The following is a 15,643-nucleotide window of genomic DNA, read 5'->3' on the forward strand; positions in this document are numbered from 1 at the left end:
GATTGGTTCGTACAGCTCAGAATTGCAGGGAATCTTTCACACGTGCGAAGGACAAGTGTCACTTTCAGGTTGGCCGAATTTCAGATCTGTTTCAGGGTGTTGACCAGCATTGACCAGGGGCTGTTTGACTGTGTTTGACCTTGTCTTTGGTTGCGTTCTATCTATTCTGCTAGGCCGCACTCGTGGACACAAAAACCAAGGAAATATGGGCTGGTTGACTGGCATTGACTTCAGGGCTGACTGCAGAAACAAGTGCAGACTTTGACCGAGTTTTACTGGCTGTCTTTGGACTGTTTTGGGCTGACTTTGTCCAGTATTTTAGGCTGCATTTATTGCTGCCTTGACCGAGCTCTTTTGGAGAGTTGATCGTTGACTTTGTGGACTGGTTAGGGCTGACTTTGCTGCTGTGACTGTTGTTGACTTGGTCAGATTTGCAGTTGCTCAAGAGTTGACTTTTATTGACTCTCTCTTGCCTCTCTTTTGGATAATAGCTTGGCATATTGATTTGACTGGATATTGGATACTGGCTAGTCAAAACTTGACTTTGACTCTTGGATGATGTACTCTCTCTCCTGAACATTTGAAGACAATCTAATAGAAGAAGAATTTCAAAGGGTTTCCCCCTTTTTTCCCTGGTCATTGACCAAATATTGTGTCTCTTGTCTCTTGGTTGTCTTTCATTGTGCATTTGTATAATTGTTCTATCTACTATCGCTCTACTGTCATTGGTTAATGGAAGAAGTGAAATTGTTAAATTGGATACTATTGGATATTGTTGAAATAATAGTTGCAGCATAGAACAATTGATGAAAAATTAACATGGTATGAGAGTTGAGGTGAAGACAAGCCCAAGAGGCAGAGCAAGAACATCCATCTTCTAAGCAGCTGATTGAAAGGGGAAAATCTTTTGGTAAAAATGTTTACCTCTTATTTCAAGGACTGAAAAGCTAGCTGCCTCATTTGGCTTTGTGGCATGCAAGACCAGGATCCATGTTACATTAGATGAATATGATGTCTTGGAGTACTAGGAAGGAAAAATTTCACCACCACCAAAAAATGCTCCTCAAGTTGCCAAATCCAAGTATAAGAAAGGTGAGATTAAAGCTAAGAAGATTATTATTGATTCTTTAAGAGATCATCTACTTGTTTATATTTCATCCTTGAAGACTTCCAAAGAAATGTATGATAAGATTGTTGGCATGTATGAGGTAAACAATTTGAGCCACATAATGGAATTGAAAAATCAACTCAAGGAGTCTAAGTTGCATAAGGGAGAAACTATGCAATCATTCTTCATAAGAATCACTGAGATCAGGGACCAACTCCGGACTGCTCAAGAAATTATACCTGACAGGGAATTGGTGCCCTTAGTGGCCTTCCTTCATCATGGGACATGTTCATTACTTCTATCAATAATACAGAAAGGATGTTGTTTTGGGGTAGCATTGGATGTGCTCTAGCCATGAAAATTGGTGGAGAGGCTAAAGCACATGAGATCCCCAAGACCCATAAATGGTTTGGGCAGATTCTAACCGGTTTGGGAGATATTATAATAATTAATATTTTTAATGGACTTCCTAAGTCTAAACTCAGGAAAAATAAAATATTAATGGGTATTAATATAAAACTAGGTTAGAAGGTTCCAAAATTCATGGATCAAGACAAATCTAAACTTAGCCATTGATTAGATATTTAATCTCGGCCGTTGAAGGACCAACAGGAAAAGTATAAGAAGAGGCTTGAGGGTCAGTTGGAAGATACAATGAGGGAGACCAGTCAGTTCGATTTCTGGAGCGGGGTTAGCTGAGAAATTCGAACTAGTGGTCTGGAGAGCAGCAAGAGGTAGTGGCACGGAATAGAGAGTCAGGATCAGCACCAGAAGACCAGCGCAGAGGTTGGAGAGGCAGACGCAGAGGCAACAGAATGTGCAGTCACTAGAAGGCTTGTGTGGGTGACGCAAAGAGGCAGGAGCTGATGCAAAGAGTCTGGGAGCTACATTGAGGCCAGTGAGCCTGACGCTGAGATCGGGAGAAGCTTTGGAGAGTTTTTTCTCTGTTGGGTAAGCCAGTTTGGCACCTAGTTGTACTGAAGAATTGCTGAATAATAAAATCCTCCTCTACTGCACCGGTTTTCCTGCATTGGGTTTTTCCAGGGACATTTGTCCAAAACATCTATGTTGATGTGTTGATTCTTGTGCCTGTGTTTGTTTCTGTATTATGGTGTGATATTTGCAACAGAATTTATTTTAATGTTTATTGAAGGGTTTTCGTAAATAACTTATTGGGAAATAAGTAGGTAAAATAAATCAGTTGTTGCAGTGATAGAATTTTCACATGGTGTCAAACCAAGTAATCAGAGATAGGAAGGGAAAATCAATTATGGGTCGAGACCATGATGCAGAGGCATCTACTTCAGGAGACAGTTATTTCGATTTCTCTATGTTGGCTTCCAGGCTGGAAGAAGAAGTAGCTTGTGTGACTAGTTCTGCATCGTCAGAAGTATGGTATATAGACAGTGGAGCCTCTTGGCATATGACGGGAATCCGGGAATGTTTCTCAGATTATCAGGAGGAGAGGATGAACTTTCAGATCACCATGGGGAACAAGGCAAAGTGTACTCCAGTAGGGAGGGGTACCATAGTTTTTCAAACAGAAATGGGAGAGCGGTTTCGTGCTACCAATGTGCTGCATGTACCAGGATTGGGGATGAACTTACTTTCCGTGTCGCAACTTCAAGGAAAAGGCTATGACGTTTTCTTCATCAAGGAGAAAGTATACGTCAAACACCCGAGCTGGAAAAAGAAAGTGCAGATCGGGATCAAAAGTAACAGGTTGTACAGACTACAACTAGAATCACCAATGGCACTAATAGGCAGTCATGGAGACAAGGATTTGAATGAACTATGGCACAGAAGAATGGGACATTTGCACCATGGGGCTCTGAGAATTCTCAGGAACACTGTAACAGGAGTTCCGATCTTAGTACGAAACGAGATGATATATGCAGAGGATGTGCTCTAGGAAAGTATGCCAAAGCAGCATTTCCTAGAAGTAAAAACAGGGCCAAGAGTGTACTAGGATTGATAGACTCAGATATTTGTGGACATATGTCCACAAAAGCTCTTAGTGGTGCCGAGTACTTTGTCACCTTCATTGTGTTGATTTGGGGTAGCATCGGATGTGCCCTAGCCACGAAATTTGGTGGAGAGGTTGGGGCACATGAGATCTCCAATACCCAAAAAGGGTTTGGGCAGATTCTAAATAGTTCAGGAGATATTAAAATAATTAATATTTTTAATGGAGTCCCTAGGTCTAAACTTAGGGAAAATAAAATTAATGTGTATTAATATGAAACTGTGTTAGAATGGTCCAAAAGACATGGATCAAGCCAGATCTAATCTTAGCCGTTGACTAGGGACTTAATCTCGGCTGTTGATATGTCAACGAGAAAAGTATAAGAGGAGGCTTAAGGGTCACTTGAAGAGTACACCAGAGTGATCAATCATTCTATTCTCTAGAGCGGGGTTTTCTAAGAGAGATAGAATTAGTGATCGGGAGTTGCAACTGAGGGGCATTGAGTATAGAGAGACATAGAGGCATAGATAGTGCCGAGAGAGCAGCACAGTAGCTGGGGAGAGTGATGCAGAGCCAGCCAGGGCTCACGCAGAGGCAGCCGAGAGCTGCGTAGAGCCTTAGAGTGGCCAGCGTTGCTGACGCAGAGGGCCAAAAGGCTTACATAGGGCCTCGATCCTCGTCTCTTAGAAGCTTCTCATCCCTATCTTTATTAATACCCATTAATATTTTTATTTTCCTAAGCTTAGACTTAGTAACCCATTAAAAATATTAATTATTTTAATAACTCCTCATCCAAATGGAATTTCTCAAAACAATTTCTGCTCTTGGAGATCTCATGTGCCTTAGCCTCTCCACCAATTTTCATGGCTAGAGAACATCCGATGCTACCACAAATCAACACTCCCTCTTAGTGAGGAATGTGTTCTAGTAATGCTCCACCACTGAAACATCACACTGATCCTTCCGCACTGCTACCTGTGATGATGTTGGGCCTGCTGCCCTACATTTACTGCACTGTTGCTTCCTGTACTGTTGCCCATGGCTCTGCCACTTCCATTGCTACATCTATACTGCAGCTCCCTCTCAACATATTGCCCATGTTGCCCATAGCACTGCCACTGCTAACTGCTGCACTGCAACTCAATTATCGAGAAGTAAGTAAATTATCTACCCAAATTCTGACATCCTTGTCAGTCCGGAAGCCTCCTGAAGTTGAAGCTCCCTCTGCTGCCTCTGCGCTGCTGCAAACACCTCTATGCCTCTCGCACTGCTGCAACCTCCACTGCGCTGCTACAGACCTCTGCACTCTAGCACTGGCTTTTCTGCCAAGTGATTTCTTACCAGTCTTTTTTGCCAAGTGATTTTCTCTATAACTGGATTGTCGGGAGGGCATCCAAAGATTGTATTCAGAACACTTCTGCATAATAATAAAAACCCTCAGATATGCTGCACCGGTTTTCCCGCATTGGGTTTTTCTAGGGACATTTGTCCAAAAAATACTATGTCCTTTGTGTTGTATCTTTCTCTATTGTTTTGTTCTTGTTTTGGGCATATTATTTAATTGGTGTAGGTTGTAGTGTATTAGCTTCGATATTTGTTGTAGGAAGCAGTAAATAATTTGTTTCAGTAATTAACAAATAGGAGAAGTTTAATCAGTACAACAATAGGGATTTCAGTGCAGGTGAAGCAAGAAGAATAGTGGCACAAATCCCAGCGCTGAGAAGAGAGGAGGTCTAAAAAGTTGCAAGAGGCAGCAGTTTGAAACCCCAGAGGTTTGCGCAGTCCTAGCTGGAGGGCTGATTTTCGAGGTAGTTTCTCTCTAAGTGAGTCGACAGAGAGAAGGGCTACTAGATCGAAAACTTATCGTGGTAGAGGGAGCAACTTTGAAGTCTCATCCTGAGGAGCTAATGGGACGCAGTTTTTCTACAGGCTGTTTTGCTAGGGAAAAAGACGTCAGAAGAAGCATAGTGAGGGAACTTTTCCTCAGTAAGACTTCCCACCAGGATGTTCGTTTTCTTATTGGCTGAGCAACAACAGTAAGAACCAGAGAGGAGATTCTCGACATTTTTCGGCGGCAGAGATGGCAACTAGTGGATTGAGGGATCAGGGATAGATTGGACAGAGAATCCAACTATGTCATCTGGAAGGAAAGGATGTCATTCCCTCTAGATGAGTATGCCCTCAAGACATATGTCAACAACTTGGTGGTTGTGCCTGTAGATGCAGATCTGTTGAAGAAATATAAGCCATAAATGATGAAGGCAAAGTGTATGATCCTCGACGAAGTGAAGGATCATGTGGTCTGTCACATCGCTAGCAAAGGGACTGCTAACGAGATGTGGGATGCGTTGTCTACGTGTTGAAATTTCTAAGTCTAACCCGTTAGAAATTTTCCTTCATTCTCTGGTTTATTTCTCCTACTTGTTTAATTATTGAACAAGTTATTTAACCATATAAATATTGAAATAAACACAATGCAGTCTCAACCATCTACAAATCATCAACTGAAAGAAATAGACAAACACACAAGGGACACCGTTATTTTTGGACATTCGTCCCCAGAAAAACCCAACTTAGGAAAACCGGTGCAGCAATTCTGAGGGTTTTATTGTTAAGCAACTTTTCTGAGTACAACTGGGTGCCAAACTGGCTCACCCTACAGAGAAATTAATCTTGCAGCAATACCTCTCTTTGGAAGCAGATATTTTGAAAGTCTACTCCACGAAACTCTCCCCAGCACCTCTCTGAGGCTCAGCGTCAGCCCTCCTGGCCTCTACGCCAGCCTAGAACCCTCTGCATCAGCCTCTTGATGCACTGCGCAGCCTTTCTGGCCCTCTGCGTCACTTCTGCAACCTCCACGTCACTCACGCAGGCCCTCTGGCCCTCTGCGCAGTCACTGCTGGCCTCTGCGTGGCTCCTGCTAGCTCCTGCTGGCTCTGCGTCTGCCTCTATGCCTCTACACTAGTCTTCCGACACTATCTCTGACTCTTTACTATGCATTCACTGCCCCTCGTTGCAACTTTGATCACTGGTTCGATTTCTCTTAGCAAACCCCACTCTAGAAAATCTAACTGACTGATCAATCCTAGTGTGTCTCCAACTGACCCTCAAGCCTCTTCTTATACTTTTTATGTTGAGACTTCAACAGCCGAGATTACATCTCTAATCAACGGCTAAGATTAGATTTTGCTTGATCCATGTCATTTAGGGTCCTCTAACCCATTTTTTATATTAATAACCATTAATATTTTTATTTTCCTAAGTATAGACTTAGGAACCCATGAAAAATATTAATTATTTTAATATCTCCTTCACCGGGTAGAATTTCCCCAAACCACTTTTGGGTCTTGGAAATCTCATGTGCTTTAGCCTCTCCAACAATTTTCATGGCTAGAGCACATCCGATGCTACCCCAAATCAACACTCCCTCTTAGCGAGGAATGTGCTCTAGTAATGCTCTATTGCTGAGCATCACCCTGATCATCCGGCACTAGTACCTGTGTTGATGCTTGGCCTTCCTGCCCAATATCCTCTGCACTGCTGCATCTTGTACTGTTCCCATGGCTCTACCACTACCATTGCTACATTTGTACGGTAGCTCCCTCTGTATCCGTGCAGCTGTTGGTCCTTCCTCCCAACACTGCATCTGCACTCAGCCCTCTCTCATCATGCTGCATTGTGCTGCCCATATCACTACCACTGCTACTGCTACATTGCAACTCAGTTACTGAGACAATGGTAACTGATCTACCCAACTATTGACATCCTTGACAGGCTAGAAACCCTCCTGATGCTGAAGCTCTCTCTGCTGCTATCTTGTGCTCCATCTGTTGCCTCTGCACTGCTGCAACAACTTTGTGCCTCTTGCACTGCTACAAACACCTTTGTGCATTCCTGCACTGCTGCAACCACCTCTGTGCTTCTTGCACTGCTGCAACCCTCTCTGTGCTGCTAGGGACTACTGCACTCTAGCACTCTCTGTCGCTCCATCTGCATCCGCTTCTACCGACATCCACCATCCTGCTACTATCTCTTCGGGGCTCACGTAGCCAGATATGATCCAAGAGGTTGGGTACCTCAAGGATCCTACCCCACATCTTCTGTAGTCCTCCTAACTACAGCTCGATGTCTTTGCGCCTCTTCTCTTGAGGTACATGAGCACTCATGGCACAATCGTCATCATCCTCTACCTCCTTCTCTGCCTTAGTTCGCGTTGCCTTGGAGTCAGATGCCTCTCCCTTATTCTTCTTCCTAGGACAGTGGGTTGCATAATGGCCCATCTCCCCACAGTTGAAGCACTTAATCTTGGAGAGATCCTTTTTCTTCCTCTTCCCTTGCTGCCCCACAGATGCCAGAGTCGCATCCTCTTCCTCCTCTTTCTTGACCTAACCTCCTTTGCCACTACTTCTCACCTTGGTCAGTTGTCTGATCTCTTCTTGGCAAAGATCTGCCCACAGTTCTTCCCAATCTAGAAGATTCGCTCTGCCCAAAATTCTTTGGACGAATTTCTTTCATTCCTCGGAGACTTAGGGTTGTCCTCACCATCAACTCTTGATCCGACGAGGCCCCTATAGAAGTCAACTGGTCTCGAATCTCCTACAACCTGTTGAGGAAGTGATCTACCTACTCCCCCTTCTGCATCTGATACGACCGCAGTTGATTCTCCAGTAGCATCTTCCTCTGTACGGAAGTGCCCTAATACAATGTCATCAAGGTATCCCACATCTCCTTTGCCGTATTCTTCTCAGTAATATGTTGAACTACATGATCCTTGACCCCATCAAGGATTATGCACTTTGCCTTGGCAATCGTATCCTCATACTTTTTGTTATCAGCTAGGTCAACTGGGATAGCCATGGTTCTCAAGGTGAAGGCCTTGATGTGATGTCTATCTAGAACAGACATGATCTTGGCCTTCCACATGACAAAGTTGGACACCCCGTCCAGCCTGTTTTGATCCCTCAGTCCGTTCATGGCCATCTCTACTCTACTTTTTGACTCCTCTGAGTCTCTACTTCCCTCCTGGAAGTTCTCTCTTTGACTCCCTCTGAGTCTCTACTTCCCTCCTGGAAGTTCTCTTCTAGACTCCTTTTAAGTCTCGATTTCGCTCCTGGAAATCCTTCTGCCGACAGTCGAATCGCACCTCTCCGATCTCCTTTGCTCCTGCATGTTAGGTCCCTATAATACTAGTGATTCCCCCATTGCTATTGTCATTGTAGCCCTTATTATTATTGTTGTTCCCCTATTGTCCCCATATTGTTATTATTGTGCCCCATAGAAGCCCACTATTGTTATTGTTGTGCCCTTATATTATTATTATTATGTCGGCTTTGATTAAATTGTGACCCCTTAGAATCCTCTATAAAGAAAGGAGGTTTTGTCATTTCTATCATCCAAGAATTGTTCATTTGTGTAATGTAAAGGAGGTTGCCCCTCGAAGACGCTGATTTCTAAGGCATTGATCTTTCTTTTCTATCTTTTTGTGAGGTGTGTTGACCACTACGTGTCAACTTCCCAGCAGTACACCCCCTTTTTTCTTCGCAAAAAAGGGATAGCGCTTGATCGACATGTCTGTGCCATTCGACAGTCATCGACAACTTGATCAATTTATGTTGTAAACCCAGTCTGCATATTTAATTGTAAATAATCTTAGCAGAGTTGAGTCATGTATGTAAATTGCCTAGGTGGACCTAATCTTCTAGTGATAATCTTCGTTCCAGAAGGTTTTTTGTCTCACCGATCTATGATCGGCAGAGTTTTCCTTCAGCCTAACCCCAAAGCCGGAATGGATTTTGTCATTAGAATCTTAGGAGAATCCTAGTGTGTTAATCTACTAGATTATAGTTGTGTCGCAGAACTGGGTGGTTTATGAGGATCTATGTCAAATGGGTTCTCCCCCTTGAGATGTAAAGTTGTAAAAGTCATGATGTAAAGTGTCTTGAGGGTTAGAAAATGTTTTTAATCCCCTCATAAGTCCTAAGTCCTAGGTCCTAGGCGATTTTTCCAAAGGCTAAGTTCGAGGATCCATTTAAAAATAAATTAAAAAATTAAAAAATTAAAAAAAAAAAAAAAAAAAAAAAATAATAAATAAAAATAATAAAATAAAGTAAAAACTTAAAAAATAATAAAATAATAATATTTTGAGTAAATAAATGCAGAATTTCAATTTTTTATGCATTAAAAATTCGACGGATGAGATTAAGAGATATCTTGATCCTCATCGACGGTCGAGATCATTTTGACATGGATCACTCGAACTAGCTGTTGGGGATTTTTCCTTTAAATAGGGTGCTAGGGGTCATTTGAGAGGAGATTTGATCTGAGAGTCTGGTGCTAAAGAAAGCTCTCTTGTAGTCATTTTTCTTGTGCAATAAAGAAGACTTTGGGGTTAAAAACCTTACTGGTGTTACTCTTTTGAAAATGCTGTAAGATTGTTCTTTTTTTTCTGCATAATTTTATTTTCAGCCATTGATGATAGCTTAATGAAGATTGATCTAGGCACAAGTATCTTGTCTGATCTTTGGGGTTTGAATAATAGTTTAGATTCTGAAATATAGTGGCAGGTATTTCCATTTGATCGGGGTTTCACTATTGTTTTCTCCTTCTATGTTAATGGTTGATTTTAAGCTGTGCAGGAAATCCTTTTTTCAGATTACCGGGCGTTAGGGGAAGTTCTCGGTTGAACCAGCTAACTCCCGGGTTGTGTTTTCTGAAAGAGCCCAGCCAGTTCTTGATCCCGGGCTTATCATTCGAAATATTTTTATGAATGCATGCAGGGTTTTCTGAAGCGTTTTACATTAAAATTAAATTCTGATAATATTACTGTGATTATTGATAAATCTGGCTTCTTAAGAGCCTTCAGTTTGTAAATACTGTAATTTTTTTTTGCTGAGTTTAGGGTTTTCAGTTTTGTTTTATGCACATATGATTTTTGGGTGATTTTTCATTCCAGGTTGCAGGGTTTCTGAAGATTTCCAAGGTTTATCTGCGTTGTTTCGCTGTCCAAGGGTTTCAATTTCAATTGTTTTTCATGTCCGGAATAAATTTTACATCGGTTTCATTGATATCAACTTCTTGGGTTTGGAATATTTTTCCAAGGACTGCAAGATCGTTTTTCAAATCCCCCAGCTATCTTCAGTTGCCAGAAATTTGCATAAAAATAAAACACTTCGATTTTTTTTTTCGTTGCTCACTCCTTACGCTTCTCCAAAACCTGCAAGCATCTCCACGTATTCTCCCTTCAGCTGCTCAATCAGCAAAGCTGCAAACCTGCACACATCAAGCAGTAAAAAACAAGAAATCGATTTTTGCTTGCAGCTGTGCATCCATCAGCCGTCACAGCAAACTCACGTTGTTTTTTGAGTGTATTTATGATAAATTTCAGGTTTTCCCTTGCTCCTTGGTCGAAGCTGAGCTCTTCCACGCGTTTTCATCTCAACCCTCTCACCCCTCACGTGAAACCCCACTTATCTTCAGCTTTTCGTTTCAAATCTTCTGCAGCCCTGTGTCGTTTCCTGCCCCTTCTGCGTGTACATTCATTTTCCAAAACTTCACCTGCGTGCATCTGCCCGTTGAGTCACTAAACCACGCAGCTGTTTGCCTGTGCGTCCAGCGTCAAAGTCTTGCGTTCAAGCCCTCTGCATTATTTTTCCTGCCATCGATTTCTTCTTTCCCCTCATCGAGCTCCTGCACAAGACGGTAAGCAACCAGACATTCACGATTTCCATTTTTATTTATCACCACGTGTGTGCTGGGTTGGTTAGGGTCAGCGTTCAATTTCTGGTTTCGATTTTTCTCATATTCTCAACGTTTGTGGCTGGGCATCATTGTATGCAGTCGTTTTTTTTGTCCGACTTTGGGTTCTATGTTTGAAGCGTTTTCATTTTTTTGTGTGCATATATTTCAATATAGTGTAGTTTTAATTTGGAATTAACATCTTTTAAATTTATTTGCTTTAACCTCTGTTTTATTTGGATTTTAAATTTACAATTTTTAATTAAAAAAAATAAAAAATAATAATAAGCGTTAGACTTAGATTAGATTTAATTTTGATCTAGCCTTTTTAAATTTTTATTTTTTTTATTTCATTTTAAGTTCTGGTTTTATTTTATTTCAAAATCATAAAAAATGAAAAAATATAAAATATAAAAATCAAATATATATATATATATATATATATATATATATATATATCATTTAAAAAAAAGGGTTTTCTTTTTAACTTAGATTAGATTTTTTATGTTATTCAAATTTTAGATCTAAAGTTTCATTTAGATTTTATTTAGCCTAGTCTTGTTTTATTTGAGAACATAAAAAAAAATTTTGGAAATATTTTGCTAGTTTGAATCTTAGCCCAGGAATCTGTTACTTTTATCTCTTTCGCTGAGGCTAATTTTTTGATGTGGGGTTAATGTTTATCATTTTCATATGGTTAAATATGCTTGAATGATCATTTAAAGATTAGCTATATGAATGTGATCTCTGGTTAACTTTTGAAATTATGTGGTTGTTTAAAGCATTTATCTTTCGAAATTTTTAAGCGCTGGAATATCGTTATTGAGTTTTAATCGCTGGATCACTATTAAAGAATTATGCGTTTATCGAATATCTTGCATTGCTTGAGTTATCTGATGGTAAATGATTGTTAATGAGTTCATCTTTCTGCAGCATTCGATAAATAACCGTTTAATCATTCATTTCATAAGGCACTGGTCTATTAAACTTAACAAAATCAATTTAGTGCTTTTTTCTTCGTGTTTCCCAACCCAACTGGTCGACAGTTGGTCTTCATCACCTCATAGGGTCTACCCCCCTTAGCTGCGGGAGACAGGCTTAAATGGAGAGATCGGGGATCAGAGTGACAACCCCCGGTCTGAGCGTTGTTGTGTCAATCTGTGCGACAACATTTTTTGGCGTCGTTGCCGGGGACAAAGTTTTTCTGTTCCTGGCGTTTCAACGACATTCATCTTCTCATTTTTCATCATTCTCATCATTCTTTCTCATCTCGCGTTTGAGCTGGCAGATTCAACATTTTTTGGCATCATTTGGATCTCTTTCATCCCCTCATCGAGCTCCTGCACAAGACGGTAAGCAACCAAACATTCACGATTTCCATTTTTATTTATCACCATGTGTATGCTGGGTTGGTTACGGTCAGCGTTCAATTTCTGGTTTTGATTTTTCTCATATTCTCAACGTTTGTGGCTGGGCATCATTGTATGCAGTCATTTTTTTTGTCCGACTTTGGGTTCTACGTTTGAAGCGTTTTCATTTTTTTTGTGTGCATATATTTCAATATAGTGTAGTTTTAATTTCGAATTAACATCTTTTAAATTTATTTGCTTTAACCTCTGTTTTATTTGGATTTTAAATTTACAATTTTTAATTAAAAAAAGAAATTAAATAAATAAATAATAATAATAATAAGCGTTAGACTTAGATTAGATTTAATTTTGGTCTAGACTTTTTAATTTTTTTTTTTTTTTTTTTAATTTCATTTTAAGTTCTGGTTTTATTTTATTTCAAAATCATAAAAAATGAAAAAATATAAAATATAAAAATCAAATAAAAAAATATATATATAAAAATTTCATAAAAGATAAAAGGTTCTTTTTTTAGTTTTGCTAGTTTGTTTTTTTTTTCTTTTTTTTTAGATTAGATTTTATTTAAGATTTTAAGTTTAGTTTCGTTTTAATTAAAAAAAATTAAAATCATAAAATTATCAATAAAGAGTTTATTTTATTTTAGATTAGATTTTAATTTATTTAGTTTTGTTTAAATTTTTGATTTAAAATATATATATATATATATATATATATATATATAGAGAGAGAGAGAGAGAGAGAGAGAGAGAGAGAGAGATCATTTAAAAAAAAAGGTTTTCTTTTTAACTTAGATTAGATTTTTTATGTTATTCAAATTTTAGATCTAAAGTTTCATTTAGATTTTATTTAGCCTAGTCTTGTTTTATTTGAGAACATAAAAAAAAATTTGGAAATATTTTGCTAGTTTGAATCTTAGCCCAGGAATCTGTTACTTTTATCTCTTTCGCTGAGGCTAATTTTTTGATGTGGGGTTAATGTTTATCATTTTCATATGGTTAAATATGCTTGAATGATCATTTAAAGATTAGCTATATGAATGTGATCTCTGGTTAACTTTTGAAATTACGTGGTTGCTTAAAGCATTTATCTTTCGAAATTTTTAATCGCTGGAATATCGTTATTGAGTTTTAATCACTGGATCACTATTAAAGCATTATGCGTTTATCGAATATCTTGCATTTCTTGAGTTATCTGATGGTAAATGATTGTTAATGAGTTCATCTTTCTGCAGCATTCGATAAATAACCGTTCAATCATTCATTTCATAAGGCACTGGTCTATTAAACTTAACAAAATCAATTTAGTGCTTGTTTCTTCGTGTCTCCCAACCCAACTGGTTGACAGTTGGTCTTCATCACCTCATAGGGTCTACCCCCTTTAGCCGCAGGAGACAGGCTTAAACGGAGAGATCGGGGATCAGAGTGACAGCCCCCAGTCTGAGCGTTGTTGTGTCAATCTGTGCGACAACAAGGTGGTTTCATAACATTTGGTATCAGAGCTTTGGATTCTAGGGTTTCGCTGCTCCAAACAAGTCATCATGGTATTTTCGCTATAATTTTTTTTCTGCGACGTTTCAGAAGCTAAAAAAAAACCCATTTGGGCCTAAATCATTTTGAACCTCGGGTCTGAATTTTAGATCTTGTCTCGCTATATTTTCAGAGATATGATCTGAAGAAGTTAGGGTTTTTGCAGACTCCTGAATTACATTCCAAACAGGTGACCTTGGGAAAATTGTCATAACTTTATCTCTGAGCATCAGATTAAAATTTCGTAAGAAGTTACAGAAAGAGGACAGACTATAGTTTTTTGTGTATCTTTTTTAGATCCGAAGGTCGAAACAGTGACACGTGGCACATCATACAAGTTTTCTCTACTGAAAAATTATATAATCAGGTCATCTTGGGAGATTGGGCATAACTCTTTCTTGGAGAATCCAATTTTGATCAGATTGGTGGCATTGGAAAGAGGATTCAGAGGGCTACCACAGGAAGAAATTTCAGACCTTGGAGATCTGCAATTATAGAGATACAACAAATTCAATATCGAGCTTCTACAAAACGAAAAAAGGTGTGTAGTCTTTTTAAAATTTTGCATAAGTTTGGGTTGAAAAATTAGTTTGAAGTTCAAAGGGCATAGTGAAGCATAATTATCATTAATTAATGCCCCGAAGAAAGAAAATGGAAACACCTAGTAAGCAACTTGAAAGCTCTAGCATGACTCATGAAGAAGAGGAAGAAATGCAACATGATATATCAAAATTACGAGACCAAGTGCAACAAATTTCACTCTCACAAAAGGTAACAGAAGCTAAGATTGATGGTTTAAAGAAAGGCGTGGAAGCTAAGATGAATGGCATGGAAGCTAATATGAATGGCGTGCAAGTTAATATGGATGGCGTGGAAGCTAAGATGGATGGCATGGAAGCTAAGATGAATGGCATGGACGCTAAGATGGATGGTATAGAAGAAAAACTGAAAGGCGACATGGAAGATTTGAAGATAGATTTGACTAAGTTGCTACAAGAAATGCTTACTAATGGTGAAAGGGTAATAAAGGAAAATCATGATGAGAACAAAAGAAATGTTAATCATGATTTCATAGACTCTAACGTTGGATTGAAGACCCACCATGTTCCAAAGATTGATATGAGGAAGTTTTATGGCAAGGATTCTGTAACATGGATACTGTAGATGGAGCAATATTTCGATCTCCATAATGTGCAAAACACACAAAAGGTACGCATTGCAACTTTATATTTGGAACCAAATCAGTTTGTATGGTATTGATGGCTTTGCTCTTGTAAACAAATTGTCACTTGGGCAATTTTTACAGAAGAAATGATAGCACATTATAAGGATACAAAAAGAAACACTTTTTTTAGCCAATTGATAAACTTCAAACAAAAGGGTTCAATGATGGAGCACATTGAGGACTTCCAAAAATTGAATATAAGGGTAAAAGATATTCCAAAGGAGCATAAGATTGATGTGTTCATAGGGACTTTAAAGGATAACATCCAACATGAGGTTCGCCTTTGGGAACCTGACCCAATGGAGAAGGCATTCAAGTTGGCAAGAAAAATGGAAAGCAAAATTATGGCAACAAGGAAGCCTACCATTCACAACTATAAGGATGGAAGTGTTGTTTCCCCTAGCCTTCCACAACCTACAAGGTTGACACCCCAACAATTGGGAGAAAAAGGAACAAAAAGACTTTGTTACAGTTGTGATAGCAAATACACTAAAGGTCATAAGTGTGCTGAGAAGACATTATTTTACATAGATTGTGAAAAGGAGGAAGAAAGGGAACAAGAAACGTCAAAAGAAGAGGATATACACTAGGAACAAACCCTAGAGAAAGAAGAAATGAATCCGACAATATCTTGTAATGCATTGGTCGGAATTACCACTCCTCAAACTATCAAGATAGGACATATCAAGAAGAAAAAGGTAATAGTTTTGATTG

At 39.1% G+C, this 15,643-nt stretch overlaps 1 protein-coding gene across 1 annotated transcript in view; it reads left to right on the top strand.

Annotated features, from left to right (window-relative positions):
- The window catches only part of LOC149185302 (uncharacterized), a 446,687-nt gene that overhangs the window by 356,851 nt on the left and 74,193 nt on the right, over positions 1-15,643 (top strand). The window lies entirely within an intron of this gene.

The sequence above is a fragment of the Pinus tabuliformis genome, chromosome 3_2, assembly GCF_031772625.1.
Source record: "Pinus tabuliformis cultivar Carrire ecotype Pingquan chromosome 3_2, CPIR1, whole genome shotgun sequence".
NCBI lineage: Eukaryota > Viridiplantae > Streptophyta > Pinopsida > Pinales > Pinaceae > Pinus > Pinus tabuliformis.